Genomic DNA, 6,165 nt, shown 5'->3' with positions numbered 1-6,165 from the left:
CAAAAGGAAAAAAATCTCACCCTTCTCAAATAATAATATAATGGACGAAATAATAATAATAATAAAAGAAAAATAAAAGGACGAACTATTGACCCTGGCCCGAATCTCAATAATCTCTCTCATTCAAAACCCCCATACTGTACGATTCGTAATTCAGCCCTCGGATTCACCCAATTAGTAAGAAGAAGCGCAAGCGTTGAAAGAAATATAAATCCATTACTTCTAGTTTTTTATTCTCTTGGTTTTTTTTTTTTAACAATCCATTCCTTCTAGTCCAAGAAACGAAAAGTTACATTCACGAACCAAAACAATGAGTCAATGAGTCAATGGAGTCGAAGACTGGAGATTGCCCACTGGAGATGCCAATGCGATAGGAATGATATGGATGACTTCATCTCGTGTGTTAACAATTTGGAAGCTGTGCATTTTTTTCATTTTTCTTTTTTAATGAATTAATTGGAATGGCTTAAACTGTATTTGGGTCTGCTCAACGCAATTTCTTTCTTTTAAGGTTGCAAGAAACTTTATCAAAAACTGTCCGTTGCAAGTCGAGGCATCAGTTTCACATTGCTGAAATAGCCAAGAAGTGAAATGAGGCCTCTCCTTGCGAGAGAATCGGTTATGCCTTTTATTACCCTTGAAACATGATTGAATAAACATGCTATAAGGAAAGCAGTGATAGAGGGATCATTGAGAATGTTAATAACTTCCAAGTTGTTCAATTCCACCATTAGGTAAAAGTAGCCTGCAGAAATAGCACTGAGAATCCCTTAGCGAATAGTCTCTGCCACTCCCACAATAGCAGAGGATAAAAATGTTGACTCCGATATGACTGAAATAAAGTTGCCTTCATGATTCCGGATGATGTGGCCTAACCCTCCACAGTGGGATTTAGGGATGAAGGAAGCATCTGAGTTGATCTTGACAAAACCAAGAGGAGGAGGCAACCATTTACAAGCTTACAAATGCTGTTGAACAACAACAATAAAGGAATTAAGCATCACACTTGACAGATTGATCATAAGGACCAGTGTTGGATCCATGAATGAATGGGAAGAGAATCATAACCTGGGATTCGATGGGAGAGAGATGATCTAAACCAGACGGCTCTAGCACAAAGGACAATAGAGAAAGATGTGATCTACTATCTTTGATCGGGCACCACAATGAGAACATGAAGGATCAATGGGAATCTGTCTTAGACGAAGACCCTCAGCCATGGCTTAACGCAATCTTCAAGTGATGGTGGGACTAACTTGTATGATCCGTCATTATCCTTCAAATTAGATTAACCTTTTATGATGTAAGAAAGTTCTTGTGATTCAATCCTGAAGATAAAATAATCCTTTTAGGTCACTCACTTCATCATGTTGGAACATTTTCAAGCTATGCTTAATCAACAAGGTGAAAGAGAATTCAGTACAATATGTAAATACTAAAATAGAGGAGAGATGGAGAGTTTTGATGGAGAGGAAAACACTTACAAGGGATGAATATTGGAAGTGTTTATCTAGGGACGTCCAACAATGGTGTCTCTCCAAGAAAAGACAAAAACAAGAGTTACATGTTGGTGTGCGATGTCTTGTATTCCGTCATAGTTTAATTTAGGGCTATATATTGTAGTGAGGGTTTCTTTCTCTGTAATGCAAGCAATACTGAGAGGTGTGAGGACGAGCACTGTAACTCTATTCTCCATTTATAGTGAAGCATGATCTCATTTCACCGAGGACATAGACAATCTTGTCGAACCTCGTAAACATATGTGCATTGGTTGTTCTTGTTTTTCTATTATCTTCTGCTTCATTTTAGGATTACGTTTCTACATTACCATTACGACACCGAATGGATTCTATCAAGCATACGATGAAGTGTCACTGATGTTGGTTTTGGCCATTCAACTGCCATCTTTGGTTGAAACTCACCATGCGCCGAATCGAGAGCAAGCGACGTCATTTGAGGTTCTAACAAAACCCAACACCAGTTGCTTTCTATCCAGCACTTAATGGAACATGGTTGATGTCAACGAGGCCAAATTTGGCATCGGAAAATTCCAATTCAACATTGACCAAGAGGGAAAAAAACTAAAATAAAAATTCTTATCCTGAGCAAAAAATATTTCTCATACTCTTAAGACTTCGGCTCAATACGATCCAACCCGCTCCTGCTGGTTTAGCACATGCACATGTGAAAAGTATTCTAGACCAACCTCAAACATGATGGAGGAGAGATACCTCTATTAGGACTAAAGCCTCCACACAAAAAGTGCTTTCCAAAGTCGAAACTTCTATTAATAAAGAAACCAAACCATGTAGGCGGAAAACACTAAAAACCATATTTCAAGAAAAGTTAAAGGTATTTTGAAACTTTAATTTTAAAATACAGTTTACAACAACCTGAATTTGTGGCAAATTGGATGTCTCATTATAATTCATGCTTGTTGAAACCTCCACAAAGTCCTTTTGTCATGAACCTCTTGGTTCCCTATATTCGCCATTGTTGGAGGGAGCATGATGGAAAGAAGCGAACTTTTGTGTGAAGGTGTGAGAGTTTTCAAATGGGTTTTGCTGAGATTGCAAATACTTGATGGGATAAGTACATGGAGATATTGGATGTAGGGGTGAGGATCATTGGTCACTTCAACTCTCACTCCCTCGGACGACAAGGATGTACAACCACCCTCCTTCTAACCCCACAACAACTACCTCGATAACCTCTTCGTTGGGATTTATGTCTAGTATATTGTAGTGATCTACCTAATTATTATTGGGGTTGTATGTGTTTGGACTCGGTTTTGGGTCTATCACATATAGAAGGGTAAAATTGTACCGATATGAAAATTAAGGTTTTAGGATTTTCTTTTATATTTTCTTTATGGGAAAAGCCCTTGACATAAACAAAGGAAACCATTTTATGAGGTGTATAGTGGTGTAGATCTTTTTTTATAGTTAATGAAAAGTCTTTAGTCCTCTTGGGTGGATGTAGGCATCCGTCTGGAATTACATTAAATTCTCCTTGTTGTATGTAATTGTTTATTTAATTTCTTTCTTGTGGTTTCTCATTCGTTTCGAAGCATCCACTCATAGAGTGGCCACATTGGAAGCAACGTGACAACTAATGTCTCTGATTAGTTGGGTAGTTGCAATGCCAAGTTTGCTAGTGTCAACACTATTCTAGTCTATGACTCAATAACAGAGAAGGAAACAAAGAGAAAGAAAAGTTATTGTTTGAGAGGGGTTAATTATCAAACTGATTTTTAACCCTGCCCGTTTATTCTTTACAAAATCTCACACTATTTATTATTTAGTTATAAGAGGAAATTACACCCCCTCCCCTATAATTTGTCTTAATATTATTTTCTCCCCATGTACTTTTATAAATACTATTTCCCTCCCCTATATTTTAAAGATTCTATCAATCATACTCCTTCCATTAAAACATCGGATTTAAATTCTCTACAATTCTCCATCTTGCAATTCTTGTGCAATGCTACTTGCAGAGTGGGACACCTGACGACGCTGATGTGGACGAACCAAATGAAGAGGGAGAAATGGATACTACTTAGATTGATTTATGTCAGATGAATCCACGCAATTTGTGCCTTGGCTCGGTGCAATCCACTCAAATTCTATCTTCTAATTTCTTCTTGTATTTAATTTTGTAGACTAAGGGCCTGTTTGATAACGTTTCTGCAGTTTCTGTTTCAAGAAATGGTAGAAACATAAATTTCCGTTTCTAGAAACAGAAACGGAATTGAAGGTGTTTGATAAGTCATGTTTTTAGAAGTCGATAGTAACCAATGAAAGAATGGCCACAAGTCGTTTCTAGAAACAGCGAAACAAGTTCAGCCTGGGTCGTTTCTTGAAGCATAAATAAGTAAAAATTTCTATTTCCATTTCTGAAAATAAGTGAAACGGAACAGTTTTATCAAACGCTTTTTACTCCGTTTCTGCTGTTTCTGGAAACAAAAACGACAGAAATGCGTTTCTTGAAACGTTATCAAACAGGTCCTAAGTTTCCTTTCAATAATGAAGAAGATGAGCAATTTCTTCCCAATGCAATGATGTGATGTTATGATTAGACTCTAGGGTTTAACATTAATTTTCAATCTCAAATATTCTTTTCCATGATGGGTGGATGATTGAATTTTCCCCAAAGGTGAAAGGTATCTGGTCCTAATTTTTTGTTGATTGCATTGTAAATCATTATTTACTTTTATATAATACATTCATGTTCGCCAATGCTATTTTGGTTAGTCAATGGGTACCCATGTAATTACAGGGCAAGTATAAGGAGCTGATAGAAATTACCGAAAAGAAAAAAAAAACGTTTGGTTATAAAATAATTGATTGTATGATTGAATCTTTCTAATTCTGAAATATATATCTAGTAAAAGGGCAAAAAACACATAGCATGATTTGGCTCAGTGACTTTGAGCCTGCCCAAGCTCGCCCTAAACTTGACAGGGCTTGGCTTAGACTTTTCAGCCCACAGACTGGGCCAGGCTTTGGGTCAAAGTTCCTAACCTTGAAAAGACAAAAATAGGGGTTGCCAGACTTAATCAGGGCCAACCCGCCCTAATTATGGTTATTCAAGGTCAAATTAGGTGTTGGGTTATGCACAAGACTGGCAAGGCTGTGATAACTCAGTCTGGCCTATGCTTGATTTGAGATAAGAGGACCTAAGAGGGGTTGAGGGTTTTAAAAAACCTGGATCCAACTAGCCCCGTTGCACCCCTAATGACACCTGATATTGATAACATAGTCAACGTTGTGCAATAAGTTATACCGTCCAAATGTAAATTGTGTTCACACCTTGAAAGCCATGCTTCCTGATATACAAGAGATTTTATTCCAGTGAAAGAACACTATATAGAAGTTTGTTTTTTGAATTAGATAATTAGGGAGTGATGTCTTTTTGAAGAATGGAATTGCTACTTCCCCTTTGAACCTGAGACCAATCTTGGAGGATATAATTCTCAATATATTTCTTCTTTTGAATACTGTATTTTCAGATATATTTCAAGAGAATTTAACAGTTTGGCTGGCTCCTTGTCTAGGAGGGTACAATTGGTGGTGTATACTAAGGATGTGAATTTGAAATCAAAACCATATTTTGAATTAAACCGTATTGTTTACACCGAAACTGTGAAACCGCTTATTAGATGGTTTGATTTTGATTTTAAAATTGAGATCGTCATTTGATTTTGGTTTTAAAGTTTAAATCATTGATAAATCATTTAAATAAACCGTTAAACCGATTAACATATACGTAGTAAGGTTAAGTCATTCAATGTTAAGTTTACATTAAATAACTATTAATAAAAGTATATAACAGAAAACAATTCAATTCTATGTTACAATTTACATTCATTGCACTATAAATTTTAAAGGTAAAGAAGTTACTTGAATAAAAAATTAAAAAATAAAAGAAAATCATTTAAAACAGTTTATAAATGGTTTCGGTTTTAAACTATAAAATCACTAAATCTAAAAAATCTTGCATCGAATTAAATCGTATACATCGAAACCAAACTGATCAACACCCGTAGTGTGTACAACTATTAATTGGCTTGCCAATCCATGATTGCAAGAGATGTGTGCTTCTCCTACTATGAGTGTTTCACATTAACGATGAATAAAATAGTATCGCCTACCCAAAAAGAAAAGAGAAAAGAAAACCAAAGCGACGAACCCAGTGCCCAAGGAGAGCATCAGAAACCCAGATTCCAGTCTTTGATCCATTCCCCCCACCGGCGTACATACATGCATAATATGCATATGCAAATACAGTGTGTGTTTATCTTCTATGAAAGAGCATCGATCTTTAGGTTCCCAGCAGGTCCTTAATTACCTCAGCATGGAGAGCAACTGGATTAAATAAAAAAGGACGAGTGATTGTAGGAATAAACTCTGCTCCTACTTGTGCCTTTTGGATGGAGAAAAACAGTCCAGTGTTTGAAGGCCAGCCATCACAAGTAAATTCAAAAATAATTTAGGATCTTATGGGTCTTTCCTTTTTTTTTTTAAGCCATAGGTGTGTTCTCATGATCATCTTGAGAACCTTTCCGCCATTAATTACCATGATGAAGGATTGTGGAAGAATAATTAACCTATTTTTCTCTTCCCTCCAATAAAAGGAAAAAGAAGAAAAAAGAGACAGAAAGAG

This window comes from Macadamia integrifolia, unplaced genomic scaffold (genome assembly GCF_013358625.1).
Source record: "Macadamia integrifolia cultivar HAES 741 unplaced genomic scaffold, SCU_Mint_v3 scaffold69, whole genome shotgun sequence".
NCBI lineage: Eukaryota > Viridiplantae > Streptophyta > Magnoliopsida > Proteales > Proteaceae > Macadamia > Macadamia integrifolia.
The sequence above is the reverse complement of the archived record's forward strand: the minus strand, read 5'-3'. Positions refer to the sequence as shown.